Raw genomic sequence first — 18474 nt, forward strand, 5'->3', positions numbered from 1 at the left:
CCTAATCCAGTATTAAAAAACAGAACGAATTGATTGATTGCAAGAATCCTTCCTACTTCCAGCAAGCAAGTGGTTATGTCCTGCCTCAGACTGCACTTCAGCTTTTCCTCTCTCTGCCCAGTCAGTGCTGTGCTGCTTGCTGCATACCAGCATCTAATCTGTCAAACTCCTAATGCAGCAGCTGTAGGTTTGTTCCGGCACCTGCCCAGTCTGCTCACACCCCAAATCCAATTAAGAAAGACTGACTGACGGATTAATTGGCCTATCAACTGAATGAATTGTTTGGACCTCCACGCACCTTGGGTTTGATTGGCCTGTTGTGCACATGGGATCCTCTGTTGTTCCTGGAAATTGACACATTTGGAGCAAGTTGGCTGGATGTGACCATTTTGCTTTTACAGTGCTTTAGTAAGTAAAGTATGCCTGTGTCTCCCTCTTGTGGATCTTCTGAACTGGATTACTTGGAGGCGAGAAAGTAGTCCAGCACTTTCTATGTATCAGCAGCAGCTGGACCTACCTTGTCTGGAGGCGGGTCAGGTCACTGGATGACATCACAAGGGGATGTGACATCACAATCAACAATGCCCCCTTTTTTTTTTTTCACTACTACTCTAAACTTCTCCATTCCCTCCTCCTATCTGTCTTTCTGTTTGGGGTGCTTTGGCACCAGGACATGCGTGGCCAAAAGTGGGCATGCATCATATGGGCGGTGCTATTCAGATGGCGAACCCGAAGAGGAGCATGATGGTGATTGCAAAGCGGAGGACGCACGTTCTCCCTGGTTTGTGAGAGCAAGAAACCTCCTGGAATGTGGCTGGGGCCTGTAGGCTGTCACCTTGAGAAGTGTTCTGCATTGGGGAGCATAGGCGTGGTCGGCGAGGCCTACCGGGTATCGCTTCTCTGCCTTTTGTCTACGATCAAGACGTAGCCAAGGCTGAGGGTCGAGGAGGCGATCTCAATGGGTGTGACTATACGGTCAGCAGGGATCGGTAAATTCTGGGTCAAGAATGTTCACAATATATCATTGAAAATGATCCCAATTTTGATGGGGTTACATTTACTCTGTTGTATAATGATGACGTTTCACTGGTTGTTTTTATGCACAATCCGTACGTACCCTTGGAAAATATTGTGGTCTTTCTGAGTAGATACTGTGAGCAAGTTTGTTTTTTGTACAAAGTTTTGAATTCTGAAGGTCTCTGGACAGGGAAATACAATTTTTTTTATTAAGTTTAAGGCAGATGTGTCAAGCCCTGGGGGCATGTCTTACATAAGAAATGCGCCGCACAGATCTGTGACGAGTTACAAGAAGGAGCGTCGGGTGGCCACAGCGCATGCAAGTATTCTGCTGACTAACTGACCATGGCAGACAGGACTTCAGTAGCGTCATAGCTGCCATGGTAACCGATCGGAGCCCCAGCATTACACTGCTGGGACTCCGATTGGAACTGCCGCTGCCACCAATGTTTGGGGGGGGGTTGGGGGAGGGCACACTGCCCACCATTGATTTTAATACTGGGGGGAGGGCGCACTGCCCAACAATGATTTTAATACCGGGGATGGCGCACTGGGGGCTGATGGAGAGGCTACTTGGGGCTGCTATAAGGCATGGGGGTCTGATTGGGGTCATTCATATTGGGGTCTGAGCTCAGGTCTTATTAACATTGGGGATGTTAGCGGGGGTCTGATTGGTGGTCTGACCTGAGGAACAATGAAAAATATTTGTTTTCCAGAGCAGCTTGGAGAAAAAACGCCTCACTGTCTCCCACACTCCTTCTGCCCGGCCAAGCCAGCCAGTCCCCCTGAGGCTTCAGAACAGTAATTAAATTATATATAAGGGGAGGTTATAATATGAAAGAGACTAATTATGTCTGAACAGACATATAGCGCAAATTCCAGTTTTTGTTTATGTTTTATGTTGCACAAAATTTTCAGCGAAATATATATACAGTATACATATATATATATATTTTCTTTTTTTGGGGGGGGGGGGGTTGGGGTGGCAGTGGGTCTTTGGTAAGTTCCCACACGTTCTTTCCCAAGACTTGACCCCTGGAGTAGTCCCGCAGTCCTACTTTAATACACAGACATTTAGTTTCATACATTTCCTACACTGGCACAAATGCGTTGCCAGTGATAAACTGTCTGTGCTCAGTCCTACGCGTAACCGTTGCAAGTGCATGAGGAGCTGCGGATGTGGCGGCAAGGTCCGAGAGGTATGTGAGGGTGGGAGATCCGGGAGGGGGTGTGCCCAGTCATTTCTACGCCCCTGCTTACCCTCCAATGTCTTTCGCTATTGGGAGAGACAGAGGTTTCTTGTTTTTTTCCTGGAAATCCGACTTTTTGCAGACGATGTAGAGTTTATTGTCACACTGTAGAGGAATGTAAGGACGTTAATTTAAAATGCTCAAATTGCAACAAAGAAGGGCACATGGCTAGAGCATGCAATAACCTGGCTGTAATGTCTGTGGTAAATAAGGACATGTCTTCAGAGACTGTACCTTGAACGCCAGACCGAGACCCAAAGCCAGAATATACTCTGAAGTTACAAGAGCATGGCCTAGGGCAGGGGTACTCAAGTACTTTTTGTAAAGGTCCACATAGCAGAGTCTGCCGTAGGATGAAGGTCTGAGCTGCAAAACAAAACAAAAATACAAGGAGGGAAAACACCATTGGCGTGTAGCGCTGCATTATTATATATTTTTTTTTTTACAATAATCCACACCTCCAAGCCCACCTAATCTTCTTTCTGCCGACCAAACAGTAAGAATGTCCTTTCAGTGCCCCCCTAACAATAATTATGCCCCTTGAATGCCCTTGGCCAGAATGGGGCTACCAGGATTATTTTGCATCTGTCCTCCATTATTTTGGCTGGGGATTAGGGGTATAGGGGGGAAAGCATATAGCAGGCCCGTTGGCCAAGGGATTAGGAATGCGTCCACCCTGTTTGGTTTGTCCCGAAAGAACAGGGAAAATAATTGATCTACTTGTCTGTTCGATTTTGAGGCAAACAGATCCAGGATTGGAGTGCCCCATTTTTTGCACAGAAGTTGGAAGACCCTCTTGTTCAGGGACACTTCTCCTGATTTTAGGGATTGTCTGCTCAGGAAGTCTGCTAGCTGATTTTCTTTTCCTCTGAGATGAACCACCGAAATTGAGTTTACCCAGACCTGTGCCCAGGAAAACAAAAGGTAAGATGTGTGGTTGAGGTTTTTGCTTCTTGTGCCCCCCTGCTTGTTCACATAGGTGACTGCCGTACTGTTGTCCAATAAAACTTTTACGTCTTTCCGGTGTATGACTGATGAAAAGGCTTTTAGGGCCAGGAAAATTGCTTGGAGGTCCGACTATTTCCAAACTCCCTGTACAACCAGGTCTCCGCAATGAGCTCCGCAGCCTGAAATGCTCGTGTCGGTGGTAATCACAATTGGGTTCTGTGGTCTCCATTGGACTCTGAGTCAAGTGATCCTTCTTAAACCACCAGCTTAGGGTCGTTTTGATCTGAATCGGTAGTGACACTTTCCTGTCCAGTAAAAGGGAGCTTTTGTTCCAGGTTGATAGCAGAAACTTTTGTAGAGGCCTGCTGTGGGACTGGTTGAAGTCATCAGCCCCAAGACTTGTCTGAAGGAGACTTTCGGTAATGACCGGAATGACAAGATTCTTAACTTCAGGTCCTGAATTTTTACCTCTGGGAGAAAAGATGTCATTACCAGGAGAACTCCTAGAAATTCTTTTCTCCACCCCAGAGAATGAAGTGTATTTTTGACTACCTGTATGTCGCTGCAAATGTTTTCTGGAGAATAAGTAGCTATCAGGAAGTCGTCCAGATAGGGGATGAACAGGATCTTCTGCTGATGGACGTAAGCCGATACTTCCGCCATGACTTTCATGAACACCCGAGGGGCGGATGAGATGTCGAATGGAAGTACCTGGAATCTAAGATGAACAAGACGGCTGCCCATATAGATCGGGAACCTCAAATATCTTTGATGTTCTTTGCATATGGGGACGTGATAGTAGGCATCTGCTAGGTTGTGCGTTACCATATAGGAGTTTTGATACAATAGGTTGATAGTGGATTTTATTGTTTCCATTTTGAATTTTTTGTTGGAAACATTTCTGTTTAGGTGTCTTAGATTTATGATTGCACTGTAGGAGCCGTTTTTCACCAAAGACCGGTGAATAGAAACCTTCCCCTTCCTGATCCCAGGGCACTGTTGTCACCGTATGTTTTAAGAGCAAGGACTGAATCTGTACTTCTAGAAGAGATTGATCTTTTATGAAAAGTTTCTTGTTTATGTAGAATCTTTTTGGTGGAGGGGAAGTGAACTCTATTTTGTACCCTGAGGGAATTAGATCCAAGACCCATGGAGATTTTGTAATTTCTTTCCCAGGCTGGGAGGAAGTTTTGGAGTCTTCCTCCCACTGGGCTGCTGGCGTCATTGTCCGGGTTGCTTTGAAGATTTGTCCGGGTTGAAGAGAAAGCCTCTTCCTCTACCTCTGGATGGTTGCCATGTACCCGAACTTTCTCTTTTCCTGTGGTCTGGTCTACCTTTCTTTTGAGGTCGAAAGGACAGGCGGTTATGAAAGAATCTAGCTTCTGATGGAAAACCTTTTTTCCTGTCTGAGGCTTTGTCCAGGATATCATCCAGGACGAAGCCAAAAAATATAGACCTTCTGGCTGAATTAGCCAAGGCGGACGATCTGGCTGACAGATTTACCAGCTCAGCAGAGGCATCTGAGAGAAAATGAGTGGCCTGCTTAAGGACTGGGAGGGAGGCTAGAATGTCGTCCGTAGGAGTATCCGCAAGCAGGTGCTCTTCCACTTGGGCCAGCCACATTGAGACGGTCCTGGCAGTACAAGTAGCTGCAATGCTGGGTCGTAAGATAGCGGTGCAAGTGTCCCAGGATTTCTTAAGGAATGACTTGCATTTTTTTGGCATGGGTTCTCTTAAGAGCCCCTTGTCTTCAAAGGGGAGTGAGGATTTTTTTGAAATCCTGGCTACTGGGGCATTGACTCGTGGAGTTTTATCCCAGTGAGCTGAGTCTGATTCGCTGAAGGGGTACTTGCGTTTAAAAACTCTGGAGACTCCTGATCTTTCCATGCATTAGCAATACATTTTTTAATATTTTCGTGTACCCGAAAAACTCTAAACATGTGATCTTGGACGGATTGAGGTTCTTTAATTTGCTCAATATTCATGGCCGCTCTAATGGTCTTTAATAATGAGTCAGTATCTTCAACTGAACAGAGTGGCCTCCCAGAATTATTGTCTGATGAATCCGAATCTGAGGATACTTCGCCTTCATCCAAATCAAATTCAGATACTAGAGGAGTCTCTGGAATATATTTTGACGTGGAGGGAGGCTATCCTAGTTTCGAAGGCTGAGGAAACTTCTTCTTTAATAATGGATCTTAAAGTATCCACTAGAGACGGTGTTTCCTCTGACATTACTTTATCTGCACATTTTTGGCAGAGTGACTTTTTGGAGTGTCCTGCTAGCAGTTTTTTACAGATGGCACATTTCTTTTTATCAGAGGATTCCCCGAACTTGGGTTTTCCTTAAGAATTGAAAGAAAAAGATTCCTTTAGGGAGCGTTCATAAAGGAAAGTTTTTCAGTAAAAGGAGCCTTCACACAGAACAGAGCCCCCAGTGAAATAAAAATGACAGGGGTGAGCAGAGAGATATAAAAGACAATATCACTCCTATAAGGAGGAGGCTTACCGGACTCAGGGCCTTCGGAGGGTCTGAGGGCAAATCTGCAGAGAGAGACATGCTAGTCCGATCTGGAAATCGCACACCAAGACAGGCGTCCTTCTCTGCCTCTAGTCGTCTTTTACCCTGTTACTTCTTGGTCATGTGGTACCGCGCGCACGCCAACATTGCGCGCGAGCACCCACGTGACCGGATCTCGTGAGACTGAATGAGATTGTGAATGGAGAAGGTCAGTGTGTAAGTGGGGAAAAGGTAATGAAGGAATTAGAGGAATTTTACTCATGTTTATGGGTTGATAAAGGTTTTATGGAGGATGCTTTAGGATGTCTAAATGGTAAATTAGGTGTGGAAGATGGTAAAAATTTGTGTGCAGATGTAACTATGGATGAGATAAAGAAAAATGTTCTTGATGCAAAAAAGAATAGAACACCGGGGAAAGATGGGATTCCAGTTAAGTTATATGTAAGAGCTTGGAAATAGATGGGGGAGGATCTGTTTGAAGTATGTAAATGTATGTGGCAGAAAGGGGTTTTGAGTAAGACAATGAATGAAGGAGTGGTTGTTTTGATCTTTAAGAAAGGGGACAAAAAGAAGTTGGAAAATTAGAGGCCAATTACTTTGTTAAATTTGGATTATTAGGTTTCTAGTAAAATTTGGGAAAATAGTATGCGTGAATGTGTGGCGAAGATGGTTGGTGAGGCTCAAGTATGTGCTGTACCAAAGAGAAGTGTAACTTAAAATTTTATATTATTGAGAGATACTGATCAAAAGTTTAAGACCACTTGAAAAATAGCAAAAAATCATATTTTACATTGTTGGATCTTAACAAGGTTCCAGGTAGAGATTCAACATGCAACAAAAAGAAATGAGAGTGAGACAAAACATTTTTGGAGCATTCAATTCATTGAAAATAACGATTAAACTGAAACAGGCAGTTTTTTAGCTGATCCAAATTTTAGGACCAAGGCCAAATCTGTGCAAAGATGTGGATTTATTCTCATTTTCTGTCAGGTAGTCAAACGTTGTGATGGCAAAGGCAAAAAAACTCTCCCTTTTTGAACACGGTCGGGTTATTGAACTGCATAAGCAGGGTCTCTCACAGCGCGCCGTCGCTGCTGAGGTGGGACGCAGTAAGACAGACATTTGGAATTTCTTAAATGATCCTGAGGGTTATGGAACAAAAAAGTCAAGTGGAAGACCCCAAAAAATGTCATCAGCACTGAGCCGGAGGATCCAATCGGCTGTCCGTCAAGACACTGGACGATTTTTGACCCAAGTTACCCTAAGTTCACACCTGAGCGTTTTACAGCGCGTTCAAACGCGCTGTAAAACGCTCAACACGTGAAAACCAATGCTTCCCTATGGCCCTGGTTCACACTTGGGCGTTTTACAGCGAGTTTGAACGCGCTGTAAAACGCCCGACGCATAAACAAGTTCTTGAGCTTTTTTTGGGGCGTTTGTCGCGCGTTTTGGCCATAGACTCATTGGACAACACTGCAGTCAATCACACAAACGCGCGTCAAACGCGCGTTTACTATTGCAAAAAACGCGCGAGAAACGCTCAGGTGTGAACCCAGGGTTAAGGCCCTTACTGGTGCTGACTGCAGCCCCATAACCATCAGACGGCATTTGAGACTGAAGGGCTTCAAAAACAAAAAACGTCTTCAAAGACCTTGTCTAGTTGAACGTCTAAAAACTGCTCGTTTGTACTTTGCAAGAGAGCACCAAACATGGGGCATTCAAAGGTGGAAGAAAGTTTTATTCTCTGATGAGAAAAAATGTAACCTTGATGGTCTGGATGGTTTCCAACGTTACTCTCATGACAAGCAGATCCCACCTGAGATGTTTTCTATGCGCCACAGTGGAGGGTGCGCCATAATGGTCTGGGGTGCTTTTTCCTTCAGTGGAACAATGGAGCTTCAGGAAGTGCAGGGGCATCAAAAGTCCGCTGGCTATGTCCAGATGTTGCAGTGGGCCTTCGTCTGTGTGGTAACGACAGTTTTTTTCAACAGGACAACGCTACAGTACACAATGCCGGCAAGACAAGGGACTTCTTCCAGGAGAATAACATCACTCTTTTGGCCCATCCTGAGTGTTCCCCTGATCTAAATCCAATTAAGAACCTTTGGGGATGGATGGCAAGGGAAGTTTACAAAAATGGACAACAGTTCCAGACAGTAGATGGCCTTCGTGCGGCCGTCTTCACCTCATGGAAGCGCTTGCATCAAGCATGCTGAAACAAATTTTTGAAGTGATAAACAATAAAGGCGGAGCTACTCATTACTGAGTTCATGTTTTGAAGTTGGATTTCTGTTTTGGGGGGGTTTAGTTTTTTTTGGAGGTGTGATCCTAAACTTTTGATCAGATGAAAAACAACCTGTTTCAGTTTATTCGTTGTTTTCATTAAATTGAATGCTCAAAAAATGTTTTGTCTCACTCCCATTTCTTCTTGTTGCATGTTGAACCTTGTTAAGATCAAGCCATGCTAAATATGATTTTTTTTAAATTTTTCAAGTGGTCTTAAACTTTTGATTAGGACTGTATAATTGGAGATTGTATGGATAGGAAACAAAAGTGTATGTTGCTCATGATTGATTTTTGAGAAAGCTTTTGATCGAGTGTCACATGAGTTTATGTTTAATGTATTGAAAATAATGGGATATCCTGAAGAGTTTATATGATGGAGTATGTAGTGAAATTTTAGTGAATGGGATTTTGAGTAAGAAAATATGTGTGCAGTCGGGTGTAGGACAGGGATGTCCTATGTCTTCTGTCTTATTTATAAGTGTAATCGAAGTGTTGATGTGCTTGGTTAGAAGAGGTATGTTAGTTCCGGGAAGTAGGGGTAGGTATGTGAATATCTTGGGTTATATGGATAATGTAGTAATTTTGACTGATAGTGTGGCGGCAATGAGGAGGGGTAGATTGCTCTTAGATTTTTTTTTGTGGGGCATCTGGTTTTAAGGTGCATTGGAGTAAATGTTCGTTCAAATGTTTTGTGATTGTCAAGTGAGATTAGAGGATGTAAAATATGAGCATGGAGTAATTAAAGTGTTGGGTATGATTTGAAAGGGAATGAAAGTTGGGATAAATGTGGTAAGAAGATTGAAAGGAAGACAAATTTTTGGAGGTTGAGAGATTTAAGTTTGTTTGGGAAAATATTGATTTTAAAATCGGTAATTTTACCATTGGTATGGTTTGTGTTTAGTGTATTTCCAATGAATGGATAAAGATGGAGAATTGTGGGGTAGTAAAATGGAGAAATTAAAAAGAGAGCAGGTGTATAAATCAAGAGAAAAGGGAGGTCTAGGTTTTCCTAATTTTGAGGTTTTTTTAGGAATATCTTATATTAGAATGTTTGTATTATTGAATGAGAGAGAATAAATGTGCATATTTGATGAGATATATGGCTGTATGGATTGAGGTGGAGAAAAAGAGATGCGAGGGTAGCAATTGCGTTTAAGTGTCCTGGGTGGTATATGATGATAGAGAAGTTTATAAAATATTATTTGCTAGCTATTGAGATGGATGGTTTTAAAAATAAAAAGGTTATAATGAATGAAATTGTTTGTGATATTTCAGGTTTGACGTTAAATGATGCTGAAAATGTGTGGAAGAAATTGTTAATAAAGGGTGTGTCCAACAGACAGAAGGATGTAGTGTGGATGGCTTTGAAGAATGTTTTGCCTGTCAGAGAAGTCCAGAAAAAGAGAGACTTAATTAAGTCAGAGTGTTGCCCGAGAGAAGGATGTGGGTGATGAGTGAGAGTGTGAGGCATTTGTTTTGGAATTATAAGTATGCACGGCAAGTATGGAAAGGTATGGGAAGTATGGTTAAAGAATTGACGGGAGTAAAGTGTATGGATTGAAGAATAGCTATGTTTGGAATTGGAGCAAGTGGAAAACAGAATACAAGGTTGTTGTGGTTCATAATGGTAAGCGTAATGGAAAGTTTGTGGGATGTGAGGAATTTATGGGTGTTCAAAACAGAGTTGCTGCTAGTGAAAGGATGTATGAGATTGATATTATCTAGGTTGTACACTATATATTGTTGGGATAAGAAATACGGTGGTGGTATAGATAGTGAGGGGATTTGGAAGCATAAAAAATTGAGGTTTCTGATTAAGTGCAATTAGGCTTGAGTTTTGATTTTTTTAATTTGGTTTAAAAAAAAAATATATATATATGTATAATAAAAATTAGAAAAAACACGATGATGAGGTACAAAGCAGTCTTTGGTGTTTTTTGAGAAAACAAAGAAACAACATAATGAGAGCTTTGATACTTTGAGAGGTTTAAAAAAATAATAATAATCTGATATCAGTTTAATATCAGATACGTCCCCTATCTGGGGACCATATATTAAATGGATTTTTCTCTGTCCATGCCACGCATTGACCTGGTATTGCAGTACCTCCAGGACCGGTGCACCCCTTCCTAATCCAGTATAAAAAAAAAACGGAATGAAATTGATTGCAAGCATCCTTCCTACTTACAGCAAGCAAGTAGAAAGTTGTGTGTGTCCTGCCTTAGTCTGCACTTCAGCTTTTACTCTCTCTGCCCAGTGCTATGCTGCTTGCTGTGTACCTTCATCTAGTCTGTCAATCTCTTAATGCAGCAGCTGTAGGTTTGTTCCGGCACCCACCCGCCCAGTCTCCTCACACCCCAAATCCAATTAAGACTGATGGATTAATTGGCTTATCAACTGAATGAAGTGTTTGGCCCGTTGTGCACATGGGATCCTAAGTTGTTCCAGGAATTGACACGTTTGGAGCAATTTGGCTGGATGTAACCATTTTGCTTTTCCAGTGCTTTAGTAAGTAAAGTATGCCTGTGTCTCCCTCTTGTGGATCTTCTGAACTGGATTACTTGGAAGCTAGAAAGTAATACAGCACTTTCTATGTATCAGCAGCATCTGCACCTACCTTGTCTGGACAATGGACGGAACACTGCACGTGTTACAGGAGGCTGTTCAGGGGTCAAGTAAGGTCAGGTCACTGGATGACGTCACAAGGGGCCCTGACATCACAATCAACAATGCCCCCTTTTTATTTTTTTCCATCTCTCTCACTACTCTTCACTACTTCTCCATTCCCTCCTCCTATCTGTCTTTCTACTTGGCATGCTTTGACACCAGGATGTGCGTGGCCAAAAGTGGGCGGTGCTATACAGATTGCGAACACGAAGAGGAGCATGATGGTGATTGCTGAGCCGAGGACACAAGTTGTGGTTTGTGAGAGCAAGAAGCTTCCTGGACTGTGGCTGGGGCCTGTAGGCTGTCGCCTTGAGAAGTGTTCTGCATTGTGGAGCAGCGGCCTGGTCGTCGAGGCCGACTGGGTATCGCTTCTTGGTTAGATCAAAGTGTCTGGCCAAAGAGGCAGTCGTGTAGGACTCTTGTACCCTCGGCCTGGTGGCATAAGATATCCATGGCGTTTTCTGCAATCCCGACCACTTCAATAAGATATGTTTTGGACGAGACTAAAATCCGTCACAGTTTCCTGATCACCGTTGAAGAAGACACAAAAGAAAAGATGACCTTAAAGCACCTGGTTTGAGTTATCCTGTTTGGTGTCCTGGAGGCTCGCAAGGAAGATGTCTTGGCTCTCCAAGAGGCTTGCCAGAGGTTTACCCTGACTTTCGCAAACATCTCTGCAACCAAGTCCTTCTATCGAAGCATTGTGAGAAATATTTGTCATGAAGAGCTCAAAGGACTTCATTTTGTTTCCCTCTTTGATGAAGAAGAAAAAGTGATAACAGTTCATATAGGGAACCCTTTTGTTTTGCTAAAGGCCATTACCTCCTTCTTAAGCAAGCATACCACTATTGTGAAAGGAGTAAAGATCATGAACTCGGAGGACCTATGGACTGGGAAATATCGCTTTGTGGTCAGACTCCTAGAAGACCCAAATGGATTTCGAGGCATCCATCATCCCCCGTCTACCTTCATGATAGGGAAAGACAGAGGAAGGCTTTTCTATGGAGGGGTGCCCATCTTCTGTAGGAAATGTTATACATTTGGACATAACCAAGAAGATTGCCCAGAGGCATCACCTATTTGTAAGAAATGCTACCAAAAGGGGCAATCAACTGCCACTTGCCCGAATGAAAGAAAATGTAATGTTTGTGGAGAAATCGGGCATGCATTCAAGGACTGCAGGCTTTAAAGAACCTTTGCTACTGTAGCCAGGGGAAGGCCTGGTCAGCCCCTGCTCCGGAGGCAGACCAGGCTTCTAATCCTGAACCAGTCATAGTTCCAGAAAGCTGGGGTGACTGCCCTGACGGACAGAACCTTGACGACCTTGTGGAGCCAGGGGGATCTGGAGTCATTGTGGAGGAGACTCCTTCTGCAGCGGCTGAGGGTCCAGTCCCTGGTGAAGATGCAATAGAGACTGACGCCGTTAGGAAGAGGAAGTCAGGAGACCAAGAGGCTAGAGAACAAGGAGCTGTTTCTTCTGTGAAAATGATGTCATCCTACGTCCAAGGACCTCTGGTGCCTCCAGATAAGCCTTCCCTGTCCAACCCTGCCGACATCATAGACAGCCCAATGCTATCTGTCTGAATCTGATTCTTCCGCCTGAACCTACAAAAGGTGAATGAACAACACCATAGGCATTTCCTCTCTCAATGTGAGGAGCTTGAAGGGCCCTACCAGAAGGGGTGCTTTATTTGATTATTTGTCCACTCTGAAGACAGACATTATCTTTCTACAAGAATGTGGAATCCCACATGATGTGAATTATTCTTACCTTTGAAAAGATTGGAAGATGGGAGAATCCATTTGGTCAGGTGGAAATTAAACAAAATCGTGTGGTATCGGCATCCTCTTTTTAAATCATAGGACTTTAAGATCAACACCGTCACAGAGGTAATACCTGGGAGAGCGCTACTGGCCAGCATTAGTTAACTTGGAGTGGACTTTCGTTTGGTCAATATTTACGCCTCCCCCGTAAAAGAGTAAAGGTCAAATCTGCTTGAGACGATACAATATTATATACCTGGGCCTACAGAAATTGTTGTTGCAGGAGACTTTAATTGTGTCATATCTGGAGAAGAGAGGAGCTCTGGTTGACCCAGAAAGGATAAAACTGAGAAACAACTAAAAGACCTGTTTATCGATTTCAGATTTATTGACGCATGGAAAAAGCTACATCCCTCTGAGCCAGGTTATGCCTGGAAAATTCATCTGTCAAGTCTCGCATTGACTTTATCTTGTCAACGAAAAGGATGATTCCCATTGCCACATCACTTGAATCTAACATCTTCTTAGATCATCAGCTATTACACACTCAACTGAAAATCCCGGTCTCCTCAAAGCCAGAGAAGCCTGGAGGCTCAATACGTCACTTCTACACAACACTGCAATAAGAATAGATTTTCTGCAATTCTACAAACCACTCCCAAAAAATTAAAATCAATTTAAATCTGCTTTAACATGGTGGGAACACTGCAAACAGAAAATAAAGGATTTCTTTATCTGGAAAAGTGTTCAGCTTGCTGAAGAAAAATCTAAGACCTTTAAAGATCTAAATACACAACTTCAGACATTCTACAGGTTTAAAAACATTGGTGTCGATATGGAAGATCTAAAAAAAAAGAAAAGCTCCAACAACATATTGAGAATAAAGAGAAATAAATAATATATGGCGCCAAAATCTGAGCTCTGGAAAAGAACTAAAAATGCTTGTTTCTTTTTAAAGAGACAACAAAAATCTGAGAAATAACCACAGAGCTTGAGGGCGAAACAACCATCAATGGTATGTTGGAGAAAACTTTTAACTTTTATCAAGATATTTTTAACCACAATCAAATAGATGACTGTTTCACTGAAAATTCACTGAATGCACTACCCAGCACCTTATCAAAAAATGAACAAGAAAAGCTGATAACAGAAACATCTATAGATGAAATTGACATCGCTCTTCATAGCCTCGCATCTGGGAAGGCCACTGGATCAGATGGCCTCCCTGCTGACTTTTATAAGGAGTTTTGGAACATTTTAAAGATGGACTTATATTACGTGTTTTTAGAAGCTTTTAAAACTGAAGGTCTGCCGACATCTTGGCGAAGTGGACTAGTGTCTCTAATTTTTAAGAAAGGTGATAAGATAAAGCTTTCTAACTGGAGATCTATCACGCTTTTAAACACTGACTATAAGATCATGTCCAAAATTCTTGTGAATCGTTTTAAAGAGGTTTTTATCATCTATTATTTATAAAGACATAAGTGTGTGCGGTGCCTGGAAGAAGCATTAGTGAGCACCTGAATATTGTCAAAGACATTCTATGGTACCAGCAAGAGAGGAAGCAAGACATAGCTATTTTATCTCTTGACTTTCAAAAGGCATTCGATAGAGTGTCGCATGTGTTTTTATGGTCGGTTTTAAAGAAAATGGGCTTTCCTGACATCTTTATAGAACAAATCCAACTTTCATGCAAAGACTCTTTTAGTAAATGGTTTTCAAACAGAAAAGGTGCAGTTGCTCTCAGGAGTTGTTCTCTGAGGCTGTAATTTTAAGGAATCCAAGACATCTGCTGCTAGAAATAAGGAAAAAGAAAAATATGACCCCGATTAAAAACTTTACTTTTAACAAAAGTGCTGAGATCTGGAAGAAAGTTAACCAGCCCTACTTAACCAACTAACATAAAGATATCATATAAATGATTGTGCGTGACTGTCTACCTACAAGGGAATTTCAATTTAGAAAAGGGCAAAGTAATATGCAAACATGCCCAAGAAGAAATTGCTGCTATATTGAGTCAAGTTTGCACATCTTTTGGAATTGCGGTTTTGCACAAAACATATGGAAGGAGTGTGGTGAATTTTTAAATTTTTAACTGGTCTTAGCTTTTTATCTTATGAAGTCGTATTTTATGGAATCCATGCAGTTTTAACTAAAGAAAGAGAGAGAGAAACAAAATTACAGTGAAAAACAAATACACTGACACTTTATAAATATAAATGCAAAATCTGTCATCATCAGTTTAATATCTGAGACGTCCCCTATCTGGAGACCATATATTAAATGGATTTTTCAACCAGGGAGATGGAAAAAGAGCTTGCTCTGTCCACTCTATGTATTGACCTGGTATTGCAGTACCTCCAGGACTGATGCACCCCTTCCTAATCTAGTATCAAAACACAGAATGAATTGATTGCAAGAATCCTTCCTACTTCCAACAAGCAAGTGGAAAGTTGTGTCCTGCCTCAGTCTGCACTTCAGCTTTTCCTCTCTCTGCCTGCCCAGTGCTGTGCTGCTTGCTTGCATCTAGTCTGTCAATCTCCTAATGCAGCAGCTGTTGGTTTGTTCCAGCACCTGCCCAGTCTCCTCACACCCCAAATCCAATTAAGACTGATGGATTAATTGGATTATCAACTGCATGAAGTGTTTGGACCTCCTGGGGCCTGTAGGCTGTCGCCTTGAGAAGTGTTCTGCATTAGGAAGCTCCAACCGGGTATCGCTTCTCTGCCTTTTGGCTTGATCAAGTGTAGGAATACACCTGTTTCCAGCTGAGAGTCCCTGGGTACCCGTCTCCTCGGCCTGGGAGGAGGACGCTTGTTCATAGCCCGCGTTCTACCTCCCTGTTGCCATTGGGGAGCGGCTTAGTCCCGGGGAACCTAGAGGCAATGATCCGTTTCTTTTTTTCAGAAATGGAGCTGCAAGGTGTGAAGAACACACTTTGTTTCCTAGTGTTGCCAGAGTTTATCCCGCAAATTGGAAGACAAACAGTGATTGAAAAAGTGATCATCAAGATGCTGAAGCTGGATCTATCGTATATCCTCTGTTTACAGGATTTTCCGAAGTTAGGCAGCTTTGACTTAACTCTTGCAGAAGAAGGAATTTGCTGTAATCTTTAGGAAAAAATAAAGACTCTGAAGCAGGAGGATTCGTCATCTATAATGCACAAGTTTTCGATATTCCCAGCCTAACTGATGGAAGAAATAACTGTGACCGTTCATCTCTTTAACCCGTTTACGCCAATGGACTTGGTACGTGCATTTTTATTACAATTTTCCTTATCATCCACCATGACGGCTACCATGGAGAGATGACCCTTGACCTCTATAGGGGCAGGAACACAGAGTTTAAAAGACCACCACCCACTCTCACCCTCAGTGTTTTCCTGTCCCTATGGAGCACCTACACAGAGCACCTCCAGCAGGATGGTTATGGGTACCTGTATACACCTGAAGAAATCACCCTGAACTCCCTCGGCCCTCCTGCGGTTCATTCCAATGCTGGGCAGAGGTGGAGCACGGGGAGGTAACTCGTCCTTAGCTTGGGGGCCTGCTTTCCCTCCACTGAGAACCTGGGGTCTTCCTTCCCTTCACTATGAGGAAGCTGCACGCTGGCATCACTATTGCCGCTGGCCACGCACTTGAACACTTCCAGGTGGGGACGGAGCTAGATGACAGTGGAGCGTGCGCATGCCAGGAGCACTGTGATGACGTCAGACGCCGCTCGGCCTGATGAAAAGCGTCACTTTCAAATTATGCTGCCTCCACTGTGAGTCCTCCCTGTTGGAGAACATGTCTATTCCGGACACCCCAGTAAGCACCATGGATCAGGCGGAACTCCCCTCGGCCACTCTAACTGTGAGTTACCCTGTGGGGGACATGAAACAAATGTATCCTGTCTTTTATATGCAAATACTGGGCTAATGTATAGTTGCTCCTCTTTTATAGGGAGCAACGGCAAAGATCAAAGCCAGCAACACAAGATGTGCTACTTGTGCTAAAAGGCTGCAGGAAGGTTATACTGAAAAACTCTGCCAGCCATGTATTTATGCCCTAGTGAAAGAGGAACAGCCGTCCATCCTAATGGTGGTTAAATTGATGATACAAAGTGAAATCAAATCCTCGCTGGCCTCTCTTAAATCTGTTTCCGTACCTCCACCAAAAAAAACAAAAATTTAAATTCCATCCTCCTCTGATGCAGAGGACATGGACTTGGGCCCTTTCGAACTTAGACCAACTGATGGTGATGACAGTCTGTCGGAAGGTGAAATTGTTGAGGATGATAGAAAAATTTTCTTCTCATCCGCGGAAATTGAAGACCTATTGGAAGCTGTATGGTCTACTATGGGCATAGAGGACGTCCAGAAACCTAAATCGGTTCAGGACGAAATGTTTGGGGGGCTCAGAGCAAAAATATCTAAAGTTTTCCCTGTGAACGAGAACATTAGAGATATGATATTGGACGAATGGAGTGATCCTGAAAAAAGACTAGGAGTCTCCAGGGAATTTAAACAAAGGTGGTTTGACCCAACAGAAACAAAAATATTTAATAAGACACCAAAAATTGACCTACAAGTCGCTAAAGTGGTAAAAAAGACTTCCTTACCCTTCGAGGACTCCTCTCAATTCCCCGAGCCAATACCCTGCTACGCAAATGTTGGGAGGCTTCTATGTATGGTATCAATACCAACATTGCCGCCACATCTGTCGCCAGAACTATGTATATCTGGCTAAATGAGCTTGAAAACCACATACAAAATAAAACCCCTAGGGAGAAAATTTTTGGTTTAAAGCTGTTAAATATATTTTTCTCCAATGTATTCACTGAGGAAAATAAACTGTCAGATGACATGCAGAATGTAAAAATAAATTCCCCATTAAAAGTGTCCTGTCTGACCCAGGAAGAAGTACAACAGCGACTTAAAAAGATTAAAATAGACAAATCGCCAGGGCCGGATGGCATACACCCCCGTATCCTAAGGGAATTAAGTAATGTCATAGCCAGACCCTTATTTCTGATATTTGCAGATTCTATATTGACAGGGAATGTCCCACAGGATTGGCGCATGGCAAATGTGGTGCCAATATTCAAAAAGGGTCCAAAAACAGAGCCTGGAAACTATAGGCCGGTAAGTTTAACATCTGTTGTGGGTAAACAGTTTGAAGGTTTTCTGAGAGATGCTATGTTAGAGCATCTTAACGGAAATAAGCAAATAACGCCATATCAGCATGGCTTCGTGAGGGATCGGTCATGTCAAACAAATTTAATCAGTTTCTATGAGGAGGTAAGTTCTAGACTTGACAGCGGCGAATCAATGGATGTCGTGTATCTGGACTTCTCTAAAGCATTTGACACTGTACCACATAAAAGGTTAGTATATAAAATGAGGATGCTCGGACTGGGAGAAAACGTCTGTAAGTGGGTAAGTAATTGGCTCAATGATAGAAAACAGAGGGTGGTTATTAATGGTACATACTCAGATTGGGTCACTGTCACTAGTGGAGTACCTCAGGGGTCAGTATTGGGCCCTATTCTCTTCAATATATTTATTAATGATCTTGTAGAAGGCTTGCATAGTAAAATATCAATTTTCGCAGATGACACTAAACTGTGTAAAGTAATTAACACTGAAGAGGACAGTATACTACTACAGAGCGATCTGGATAGATTGGAGGTTTAACACTGACAAATGTAAAGTTATGCACATGGGAATAAATAATGCAAGTCACCCGTACATACTAAATGGTAAAACACTCGGTAACACTGACATGGAAAAGGATCTAGGAATTTTAATAAACAGCAAACTAAGCTGCAAAAACCAGTGTCAGGCAGCTGCTGCCAAGGCAATAAGATAATGGGTTGCATCACAAGGGGCATAGATGCCCGTGATGAGAACATAGTTCTACCACTTTACAAATCGCTAGTCAGACCACACATGGAGTACTGTGTACAGTTCTGGGCTCCTGTAAACAAGGCAGACATAGCAGAGCTGGAGAGGGTCCAGAGGAGGGCAACTAAAGTAAT

At 42.8% G+C, this 18474-nt stretch overlaps 2 pseudogenes; both read left to right on the forward strand.

Annotated features, from left to right (window-relative positions):
* Positions 1–9986: 9986 nt before the first annotated feature.
* Positions 9987–10150, forward strand: LOC122942858 (annotated as a pseudogene).
* A 4505-nt stretch (positions 10151–14655) lies between these two features.
* On the forward strand, positions 14656–14833 carry LOC122942822 (annotated as a pseudogene).
* Positions 14834–18474: the final 3641 nt, after the last annotated feature.

The sequence above is a fragment of the Bufo gargarizans genome, chromosome 6 (genome assembly GCF_014858855.1).
Source record: "Bufo gargarizans isolate SCDJY-AF-19 chromosome 6, ASM1485885v1, whole genome shotgun sequence".
NCBI lineage: Eukaryota > Metazoa > Chordata > Amphibia > Anura > Bufonidae > Bufo > Bufo gargarizans.